Source organism: Bufo gargarizans, chromosome 3 (genome assembly GCF_014858855.1).
Source record: "Bufo gargarizans isolate SCDJY-AF-19 chromosome 3, ASM1485885v1, whole genome shotgun sequence".
In the NCBI taxonomy this organism is placed as follows: domain Eukaryota; kingdom Metazoa; phylum Chordata; class Amphibia; order Anura; family Bufonidae; genus Bufo; species Bufo gargarizans.
In genome coordinates this window covers 613,025,331-613,037,706 of record NC_058082.1, presented here as the reverse complement: position 1 = coordinate 613,037,706, position 12,376 = coordinate 613,025,331, and the positions used below count along the sequence as shown (strand labels likewise).

The window sequence follows — 12,376 nt, the reverse complement described above, 5'->3', positions numbered from 1 at the left end:
GTATTCTTTTTGATGACTCTGCTGGCATCCACATAACCCTGCCCCAGAAGTGGAAGAGATTGAATGCACTGATGCCCAACCACTTATGTTTCAGGATGAGGACATGGGAAGACCACCGCTGCACGTCTCTGATGATGACAAAACATAGGTGCCATCTGCTGCGGCTTTCTGAAGTGTGCAGACTGACCAAGAGGGTAAGGGTAAAGATTGGGTGGAAGATGATGTAGGATGATGAGGTACTAGACCCCAGATGGAATTAAGGTCATGCGAGTGTCAAAAGGAACGTCTGGAGATGGATTTATCTCTTCAGGAGATAGCTGCAATTGACTCCTGTTCTAATAATTCCTCCCCGGGACTGGACTCCAGTATGAGTTCTATCGTAAATATAGGGGGGTTATTCTTCCCCATCTGTGGATAACACTGTCTGATTCAATAAAGGAGGGAGCCCTTCCAGAAACTATGACAGAGGCTGTGATCACAGTGATATTAAAGAAGGGAAAAAGAACTCAATGATTTGGGGTCATATAGACCTATTTCTCTTCTTAATACAGATGTCAAACTTTTGTCTAAAATCTTGGCTTTGAGGTTCTCGAGTGTTATTACATCACTTATTCACCCAGACCAAAATTGTTTTATGGAAAAAAATATGTGGATGGGAACTCATATGGAGGTAAATAGGACACAGTTTATTGTTTAAAATTAAAAAAATATACAATCACAATATAAAAAATAAATGCTATATAAAATCAGTGATACAATAGGAAAAAATCAATATTGAAATGGGAGATATTCAATTCCTGTGCTGTTTCGTGAAACTGGGGCTGATAACACAATACAATCCCCCACCTTGTATCACAGGACTGATTAGTCCTGGAATTGTAATTTTGTGTTAGGTGGGGTGGATGGGGCGATCAGTCCCTGCTGCATACAATAACATTTCTCCAAGTGTGTGTTCACATACTTAAAAAACATATAATATTTAAAAAAACATATAATATTTCACTTATAGTGATAAATGGTCCTAAATAATATTGCCGCTTGAATATCCTGTTTTGAAATGTTGATGTACTTAGAAATAATGTTCTCTGTATAGAGTATTTCAGCTGTGGTTGATCTTCTTTGCGAATCGTAACCAGTCTCTTTTGTATCCGCAAGGGATATATTGCAACTGTAGCCAATCTCTCTTGTGTCAATCTTAAAGGATTTCTATATTGACATCCAGGTTAAATCGCTATAGCGAGAGTCCTCAGTAATGTTATAGTTCGTTGTTTCCCCGTTATTACTGTGTGATACGTCAAAAAAACTTTACCCACTGTGCGGGCTTACCTTTGCCTATAACTTGCGGGGGCTTGCAAATAGATCTGTCTTCCACATAATACACCGGCGTCCCGGCTGCAGAGTTAGTTGCGTCCCACGTGTCTCTTGCCGCTGAATTGCAGTATCCAATTCGGTATAGAGGCCACGTCCCTTTCAGGCGCAGGTAAATGATGTTTTCCCAGTCTTTTTGAATTAAATAGAAATGGTTCCTTTTATTCTCAGTGCACTTAGGTTTTATAGAAGCGGGGTATTTTCCAAGGTCCTACGTCAGACGCGTTTCGGGGAGACGCTGTCCCCCTCCTCAGTGGCATACCCCGATTCTCCAAATCATTGTATTTTATACTAGTTTCAGGTCTTTTTAAAATCCGTTCTGGATTTGAGTTGCATACCAAAAGCCGGTCTGGATCTGCTTTTTTGCAATGCTCTGGACTGCTTGCAATTTCAATGCGGCTTTTTTGTATGAGGATGCGTTTTTTTCGCAAAGATGCGTTTTTTTCACTATATTTGCAGTTGTGTGTAGCATTAAGTCCAATTAAAAAAACTGCTTTATAATGTTTTGTTTTCGTGTTATTGTCTCCTATATGTAAGATAAATTGCCATCTTGCTCATACATTATTTTTCTCAAAGAATTCTTTACCATAAATGTCAAACAATAAACTGTGTCCTATTTACCTCCATATACGAGTGCCCATCCACATATTTTTTTTAAATCCACATTTTGAGGGGTATACTCAAATAGTGGTTGGTGCACCTACCATGGGGGAATAGAGGTGAGCGGATCTCTTAACCATATTTTCTAAATTCTAACTACCAAATCACCCATTGAGATCAAGCTCCCCCTATACCTACCATGGATATATGGAGTTATATGGGGACAAAACAGCTTAAGGCAGAAAGTTATATCTTTGAAGACATAGAAAGTGGAGTTAATGGTGACCAGGAAGAAAGATCTATAGTGGAGTCATTTCGGGAATTAGAAGACCTACTACATAAAAAATTAAGACAGATCTGGGAAATACGCTCCTTAAAATTGTATTTGGATAATAATAAAATTCCTAAAGGTCTACAAATAACAAAGATCCCAGCACAAGACCTAATAGGAGAGGATTTCAATAGAGAATGGGGAGAACTATTAGCTTTACAGTCTAGAGCCGTAATGGAACTCATTATTAGAAGGAGGACCATAATGTTGGATGGTCTATCCGAAAAAATTATGAAATTGAAAACCAAAATAGAAAAATTCACAAAGGATCAAACATATGAAATATGGCAAGAAAGATTACATAAAAGCTTGGATAAAACAGAACAAGGAATTATAGCGAAAAAAAAAAAAAATATATATAAAAATATTACTAGGAAAGAAGAGAAAAAAAATATACTAAAGACCATATAGAAATAAATCCCCAACCTAAAACCAATGAACAAAATGAACAAAGAAGATATAATATACCAACACAAAACAGATATGAGACCTTAGCTGACAATGCTTTTTTAGACCAGACTCCCCCTCACCACGATTGAAACAAAGATCACCCCAACCAATGGACTACAGGCGGACAGCACCTTATATACACAGGACACCATACAACTTGAGACACAGGGTACCACAAGATCAGAGGAACTCAACATATCCAAAAACAAACATAGGGAAACACGAGAGATGGACATTGGACACACAGGAGAATCACAATCTAGGGAACACACGAGAGAATCATCAATACAGGGAAAATTATCAAAAAAAGAGAAAGACACGAAGATCACAGAGAAAGAGGGGAACACAGAAATCACCATTAAATTTAAATGCTAATATTATAAATCTAAGTAAAATTAATCTCACAACCACACAGATTGCACTCCTTAATAAAGGTTTAAATTTTGCACCGTCAGCTTCTTTGAACAAATTTGATACCTATATAGGGCTTCAAAAGTTCATTCGAAAAGTCTGTTTAAAGAAATATTTTATCAAAAATCCACTAACTATAGAACAATCTATAAAAGATTCCTACATCCATACAGACCTAAAAAACAAATCAAAAAAATTTCCTAGAGCTGAAATTAGCCCAGAGATGGCCACGTTTCAGAAAAATGTAGAAGTGGATTTGGAAAAATAAAAAATAAAAAAAAAGATCTAAAAATATCCTAACAAATGGGGAGATAAAAGCTATAAGAGAACTACAAAAAAACGAAAAAGTAGTCATTCGTCCAGCAGATAAAGGGGGGGGGGCTATAGTTGTCTGGGGAGAAGATCAGTATAATGCTGAATGCCTCAGACAACTAACAGACCAAACTACATATATCCCCCTAAAAAAGGATCCAACAGAGACCTATAGACAGTCTCTCTTTTTTGCAAAAAAGTAATACAACAGGGAATTTTGATACAACAAGAATTTAATTACATTATAAATACACCGGGTAGGTTACCCATTTTCTATTGCCTACCAAAGGTCCATAAAAATATTTTGGACCAACCAGGATGTCCCATCATTTCGGGCATTGGATCCTGTGATGTTGTGATAGATCACTGTGACCTTTACCCTTTTTCTCCTGATACATGATGGGGGAGGAGGAGCTGTACCAGGAAGTCAGACAGTGTGTGTGAGGGGAACTGGAAGCAGACACATGAGGCTGAGAAGGGATTACATCTGATAAGGACAGAAGCTGTTGGAATAAGACTCCTCCATGTAAGAATGCCATAATGTTCTGAGTAATAAACCTTGCTCTGGTTATGTAGTACATCGGCCTGTGTGCGTAACTTGTTGAGCAGATACTGGCAGCATTGCCAGCAGCACCTGAGAGACACAGAGTATCCAGGGGACATAACAGTGGCGACGAGGATTGTGGATTTTAGCACACATGGCCTTCATAGGGTTTATTCAACCATTTGATCCTGCAGCTGAGTCATGGATCTCCTGGGTGGAGAGGCTGGAACAGTATATGGAAGCGAATAATGTGACTGTTGAAAAGAGAAGTGCAGTTTTTCTCACTGCATTGGGTCAAGCTGCATATGGAACCCTCAGAGACCTTGTTTCTCCAGACAAGCCAGCCTCTAAGTCCCTGCCTGAGTTGATTCAGATGCTACATACACACTACAACCCGAAGCCGTTGGAAATCGCGGAGCGGTTTAAATTCTACGGTAAAAGGCAGCAGGCCGGGGAGGATATAAAGACATATATCATTGCTTTACGTAAACTGGCTGCCACTTGTCAGTTTGGAGACTACCTACAGACGGCTCTCCGTGACATGTTCGTCATGGGACTCTGCGACCCAGCCATACAGAAACGTTTACTCACAGAACCCGACTTGACTTTGACGAAAGCCACTGACCTTGCTACGGTCATGGAGTTGGCAACACGGGACGCCACCCTACTGAAGGCACCACCTACAACTCCTGCAAGCCAGGGTGAGGAAATATTCCACACTGCTATCACTCAACGCTCGAGACGCCCGTCCCCTGCCACTCAGCTTAAACCTCGCCACCCTAATTCTTCTGTCTCTGGGACCCCGACTTGCTACCGTTGTGGGAACACTACTCACAGGGCGCCTGCTTGCAAGTTCAAGGATGTTGTTTGTTTTCGCTGTGGGAAGACTGGTCATATTGGGCGCGTTTGCCGCAGCTCTCGCTCCCCGAACACTACCACTAAAGATAGACGTAAACAGACATTCCGTGTGGATATGGACAATAACGGTTTTAGCTCTGATGAGGAGACATGTGTTCAGCATGTTGGACTGTTTCGAGTAGCTGGGAGTACTCCGGCGATTAAAGTGGATGTCACACTCAATGGCTGTCCTGTCTCCATGGATGTTGATACAGGGGCAGCTGTGTCTGTCATTTCATGGACTGATTTAAAGGCATCGGGTCTGTCCCTAGCCGCTAAAACCTACAAAGCTCACGCTACAAACCTACAGCAAGGAACTACTACAGCCCTTGGGTTATGTAAAGCCCCTTGTTACATTAGGCAACCACAGTCAAAGTCTACGCCTTTATGTTGTAAGGAATGGAGGTCCTCCGCTGTATGGAAGGGACTGGATCAAAGCCCTGGGCATGCCTCCTTTTACCATTGGCCAATGTACATTGCTTTCTAAAGTAGACCATTGGGTGGAATCCCTGAAGTCACGTTTTAAAGAGGTTTTTGAGGACTCTTTGGGCACCGTAAAAGGAAAGATGGCCCACCTCCTCTTGAAGCCTGGTGCTACACCTCGTTTTTGTAAGGCAAGATCAGTACCTTTTGCCTTGCGGAAAAAAGTGGAAGCAGAGCTGGACCACCTATTGGCTGAAAAGATCATAACGAAAGTGGATAGAAGTGAATGGGCATCACCAATTGTGCCTGTCAAGAAAAAGAATGGAGACATTAGGATTTGTGGTGATTTCAGGGTAGCTCTGAACAACCAACTTCTTGTGGATCAATACCCATTGCCTCGACTTGAAGATTTATTTGGCTCACTGGCTGGGGGGCAAAAGTTTACAAAAATAGACTTAAAGCAAGCTTACCTGCAACTGCAAGTACACCCAGATTCACGCCATCTGTTGACCATTAACACTCATAAAGGATTATTCCAGTATAACCGCATGGTTTTTGGCATAGCCCCAGCTCCAGCCATCTGGCAGCGGATCATGGATGAGGTACTGGCAGGAATACCTTTCACCCAATGTCTACTGGATGACATGCTCATCACTGGTCCCACTGATGAAGAACACAGAAAGAATGTTGAAGCTGTGCTAGGGAGACTCCAAAAGTATGGTTTACGTGTCAATCTGTCAAAATGCGAATTTCTCAAGTCTCAACATGGAGTTTTGTGCCCACACGGTGGACCGTCATGGGTTACACACTACTGAAGAAAAGGTTAAAGCCCTTACCCATGCCCCTACCCCCCGGAATGTCACCCAGCTCAGGTCCTACCTTGGCCTCCTAAATTACTACCACCGTTTCTTGCCGAACCTAGCGCACCAGCTCTACCCATTACATCGCTTACTGGATGCAAGAGCTAAATGGATATGGACAGACAAATGTGAAGAAGCTTTTCGGCTTTCTAAAGAACTCATTCTGTCTTCTCGAGTTCTGGTCCACTATGATTTAAAGAAACCCGTCATCCTGGCTTGTGATGCCTCGCCTTATGGACTGGGTGCAGTGCTTTCCCATGTCATGCCGGATGGCACGGAGCGCCCCATTTCTTTTGCCTCCAGGTCTTTAACCTCAGCAGAACAAAACTACTCCCAGATTGACAAGGAAGCTTTGGCCATTGTATGGGCCACAAAAAAATTTCACGCGTACGTCTATGGTCGGGAGTTCACACTTATCACTGACCACAAACCTCTGTTGTCAATACTGAACCCTCAGAAAGGAATTTCTACAACAACCGCATCTCGCTTACAAAGGTACGCTTTATTTTTAGGAGCTTATGCTTATTCGATCAGATACCGCTCCCATGATACCCATGGCAATGCAGATGCATTTTCCAGATTGCCACTAAGAGATGACCACCCACTAGAGAGGTACGTGTAGTGGAAGTACACAGGCCACAATCTTGCATGTCCACCTCCCTGATTGCCAGACATACAGCCACAGATCCTTTCCTGTCTCAGATATTCTCTTATGTTCAGACTGGATGGCCAGGGAGTGTTTCAGGTGACTTTCGTCCGTACTTTGCCAGAAAATGTGAGCTTGTGACTAATGCTGGTTGCCTACAATGGGGCAATAGAGTGATTGTACCCCAGTACTTGCAATCAACCATGCTAAGGATACTGCATGAAGGCCATCCTGGTGTGGTGCGCATGAAGCAGCGGGCCCGGAGCTATGTTTGGTGGCCACAAATGGATACAGCAATTGAAGATTATGTTGCTCAATGTCCTGGGTGCTGTCAAGCCCAGCGACCCCAAAAGAGAGGAACCCTGCAACCTTGGCCATGGCCAACAGAACCGTGGTCCAGACTCCATCTTGATTTTGCTGGCCCCATCCAGGGTAAAATGTATTTAATCGTGGTAGATGCACATTCAAAATGGCCGGAGGTTTTTCAAATGCCTTCTATTACCTCAGCTGCTACCATTCTAGTCTTAAGGAAGCTCTTTGCTCAATTTGGCTTGCCTACAGCCATAGTCTCCGACAATGGAACTCAATTTACATCGCATGAGTTTCAATCCTTCCTTAGTGGTTTGGGTGTCCAACACTACAAAACAGCTCCTTATCATCCAGCTTCAAATGGGCTGGCAGAACGATTTGTGCAGTCATTTAAGAAGCACTTACTGTCCACTCTGGACCAGGTTGGAATGTCAGAAGAGAAGCTGCTGGAATTCTTGATCATGTACCGTAACACGAAACACGCTACTACTGGGCTGTCACCGGCTTTTCTTATGTTTGGCAGGCATCTCCGCACCAAACTTGATTTAGTTCGTCCGCAGGAGCAGTCACCAACACCTCCTCCGCCGGGCCGTCTGGGATTCCGTGCCGGTGATCTTGTATGGTCTCAGAATTACAGAGCTTTGCCTCCTTGGCTTCCTGGCGTTATTGATGGAACTCTTGGCAGAAGAATGTACCTTGTCCGCCTGGAGGAAGGCATTTGTGTTCGGCGACACCTTTCACAATTGAGGAAACGCATTTGCCGGCCACTAGTGACAAAACCGACCCTTCTTTCTGACCACCCACCAGAGTCTACTCTGAACTCTGCTGGTGACATATGGCATGGTGTCTGGCATGATCCCACAAGTTTACACCCAAACCCTGAACCGGTTGGTGACCATATTCCTGAGGAGCCCGGACATGTGCCTGAAGTTACAGAGACTGATTTGTCTGTGGGACGCCCACTGACATCTCCAGTACCTTCGACTGACTTTATTCCTCCCGGTGCTGTACCTCTGCGTAGGTCTACCCGTCAAAGACGTCAAACGCCTCGCTGGCAAAGTGCTGAAATCTTACGGGACACATTGGAGGTCAGGGAACAGAGACAAAGGGCTCATGAAGTGCTGCGGAAATCACAGAACTGAATTGGAGATACTACTTGCTGAACTGATCTCGCTTGCCTTGTTATGTTATGTGTTCAACATTTTGTTCTCTTGTTATGTTTTTTTTTTTGTTTTTGTTTTTTTGGGGAGGAAAGGAGGTGTGATGTTGTGATAGATCACTGTGACCTTTACCCTTTTTCTCCTGATACATGATGGGGGAGGAGGAGCTGTACCAGGAAGTCAGACAGTGTGTGTGAGGGGAACTGGAAGCAGACACATGAGGCTGAGAAGGGATTACATCTGATAAGGACAGAAGCTGTTGGAATAAGACTCCTCCATGTAAGAATGCCATAATGTTCTGAGTAATAAACCTTGCTCTGGTTAAGTAGTACATCGGCCTGTGTGCGTAACTTGTTGAGCAGATACTGGCAGCATTGCCAGCAGCACCTGAGAGACACAGAGTGTCCAGGGGACATAACAGATCCCTAACAGTTAATTTATCGCAGTACATAGATACTTTACTCCAACCTGAAGTGAAAAGAATTAAATCCTATGTGCGCGATACAACTAAAATCATGAGTGTATTGGAGGGCCTGGACGCCCAGGACCATTGGATTATGGGTACCCTGGACGTCCAGTCTCTCTATACCATTATAGACCACGATCAGGGCATATCAGCCCTGAGGGAACAATTGTCCCAAAATAAATTATGGAACACAAATCAGATTAATTATGTACTGGAGGGAGTAGACCATATCCTACACCACAATTTTTTCTTTTCTCTGAACAATTTTATCTACAGAAGAGAGGGGCCGCCATGGGTACCAGGTTTGCTCCCAGCTATGCCAACTTGTTTCTGGCACAGTGGGAGACACAGAACATCAACCCCAAGCTGGGGGCAGACCTGGTCCTATGGCGAAGATATATAGATGATATTATTTTTATCTGGGGCGGAACAAAGGAAAATTTCATTAGTGGAATTAGTGGAACAATCTAAAATTTACTTCCAACTTTGGGAATGAAAAAGTTGAATTTCTGGACATTGAAATTACATGGGTAGAAAATAAATATGTGTGCAATACATTTCATAAACCCACGGCTAAGAATGGATACATTCCCTTCACAAGTTGCCACCTACCAAGGTGGCTAACTAATATTCCCTTCGGGCAGTTCCGCAGACTAAAACGGAACTGCATGGAAGAAAATTAATTTGAAGAGGAAGCCAATATTATGAAAAACCAATTCAAAGAAAAAAATTATCCAGAACCTATTATAAATGAAGGCCTTGAAAAAGTGAAAAATTTAGATAGGAAGAGCTTCTTTGAACCCAAACAAAAAATACAAAAACAGGAAGAAAATCGGAATTTTCGGATTATTTTACCATATAACACTCAGGCAAGACAGATTGAGTGGATCATAAAGTCACAATGGCATCACCTACATAACGATAAAGTTATAGGGACATTTCTGCCACCAACCCCCAAAATAACATACTCAAAAGCAACAAATCTTGGCCCCCTCAGTAAAGGAGAAATCTAAGAAAGGCCTAACAACAAGCTGGCTTCAACCGAAAGGCTTCTTTAGATGTGGGAAATGTTTAGGGTGTAGAAAAAACAAATTCCCAAGAAAAACATTATCAGTGATCTCCACACAAAACTCTCACTCAATGATGATCAAACATTTCCTCACCAGCAATTCAAACAATGTTATATACCTGATCCACTGTCCATGTCGGAAACAATATATTGGCCGAACTAAACGCACCTTGAAAGTCAGGATAGCGGAACACCTAAACAATATTGCTAAGGGTTATGACAAACATTCGCTGTCCAGACATTTCAAGGAAGCGCACAACCAAAATCCGACGGGCCTCTCCTTCGTGGCACTGGAGAAGGTTAAAAAACATTGGCGGGGAGGAAATCAGATTGAGAGATTATCAAGGGCAGAATCCAGGAAAATTTACGAATTTGGTAGTCTGTTACCGAAGGGCCTTAATGCAGAACTAGAAATATTTGGCTTCTTATAAGATTTGTGTTTTCCAGCACTGCAACTCTCCCTCTACCCTCCATGTGTCCCCCCCTCTGTACATTATGTTTACAAAACCGGAATTAGAAGCATTCTTTCTTATGTGAAATATCATAATGGGATCCCATAAACTATAGGAATACCAATGGAAATGAAAACGCATACAAACTGTATATGTTCCTAATTAAAATGACCCCAAAATAAATCCCTCTGTAGGGAGAAAGAATTTCCACCATGAAAGCTGTGAAAAAAAAAAAAAAATTACAGTTAATATTTATATTTTTAACATTTTTAATTTTATTATTTTCAATGTATTTTTACATATTATAATATAGTTTACACATGTCTTCACCATTGCTGACATTTATGGTAAAGAGTTCTTTGAGAAAAATAATGTATGAGCAAGATAGCAATTTATCTCACATATAGGAGACAATAACATGAAAACAAAACATTATAAAAGCAGTTTTTTTAATTGGACTTAATGCTACACACAAAACTGCAAATATAGTGAAAAAAACGCATCCTCATACAAAAAAGCCGCATTGAAATTGCAAGCAGTCCAGAGCATTGCAAAAAAAGCAGATCCAGACTGGCTTTTGGTATGCAACTCAAATCCAGAATGGATTTTGAGAAAGACCTGAAACTAGTATAAAATATAATGATTTGGAGAATCGGGTTATGCCACTGAGGAAGGGGACAGCGTCTCCCCGAAATGCATCTGGCGTAGGACCTTGGAAAATACCCCGCTTCTATAAAACCTAAGTGCACTGAGAATAAAAGGAACCATTTCTATTTTATTCAAAAAGACTGGGAAAACGTCATTTACCTGCGCCTGAAAGGGACGTGGCCTCTATACCGAATTGGATTCTGCAATTCAGCGGCAAGAGACACAACTAACTCTGCAGCCGGGACGCCGGTGTATTATGTGGAAGACAGATCTATTTGCAAGCCCCCGCAAGTTATAGGCAAAGGTAAGCCCACACAGTGGGTAAAGTTTTTTTGATGTATCACACAGTAATAACTGGGAAACAACGAACTATAACATTACTGAGGACTCTCGCTATAGCGATTTAACCTGGATGTCAATATAGAAATCCTTTAAGATTGACACAAGAGAGACTGGCTACAGTTGCAATATATCCCTTGCGGATACAAAAGAGACTGGTTACGATTCGCAAAGAAGATCAACCACAGCTGAAATACTCTATACAGAGAACATTATTTCTAAGTACATCAACATTTCAAAACAGGATATTCAAGCGGCAATATTATTTAGGACCATTTATCACTATAAGTGAAATATTATATGTTTTTTTAAATATTATATGTGTTTTTTAAGTATGTGAACACACACTTGGAGAAATGTTATTGTATACAGCAGGGACTGATCGCCCCATCCACCCCACCTAACACAAAATTCCAATTCCAGGACTAATCAGTCCTGTGATACAAGGTGGGGATTGTATTGGGTTATCAGCCCCAGTTTCACGAAACAGCACAGGAATTCAATATCTCCCATTTCAATATAGATTTTTTCCTATTGTATCACTGATTTTATATAGCATTTTTTTTTTTATATTGTGATAGTTTATTGTTTAAATTTAAAAAAATATACAGTGTCCTATTTACCTCCATATATGAGTGCCCATCCACATATTTTTTCCATTTAAATCCACATTTTGAGGGGTTTACTCAAATAGTGGTTGGTGCACCTACCGTGGGGGAATAGAGGTGAGCGGATCTCTTAACCATATTTTCAAAATTGTTTTATGGTTTTATGCCCAATAAAGGGACCCATTATAATCTTAATCGCCTTTTCTCTAATTTACAGTCCTCCAGGGGGGCTTCACGTTCCATATTGTCTATCGATGCCTCTAAGGCCTTTGATAGGGTTGAGTGGGGGTTTCTCTGGAGAGTGCTTCATAAAATGGGCTTTGGCCCCAGATTTAGTAATATGATTAAACTTCTGCACAGATCCCCTACTGCAAGACTGAATATAAATGGCAATCTTACTAGAAGTTTTTGTATGACCAGAGGCACTCGCCAGGGATGTCCACTCTCTCCTCTATTATTTGACGTATACATTGAGCCCCTGGC

The 12,376-nt window shown here is 41.7% G+C and overlaps 1 pseudogene; it reads left to right on the top strand.

Annotated features, from left to right (window-relative positions):
* The first annotated feature begins 5,197 nt into the window (after positions 1-5,197).
* Positions 5,198-8,293, top strand: LOC122931880 (annotated as a pseudogene).
* The last annotated feature ends 4,083 nt before the right edge of the window (positions 8,294-12,376 follow it).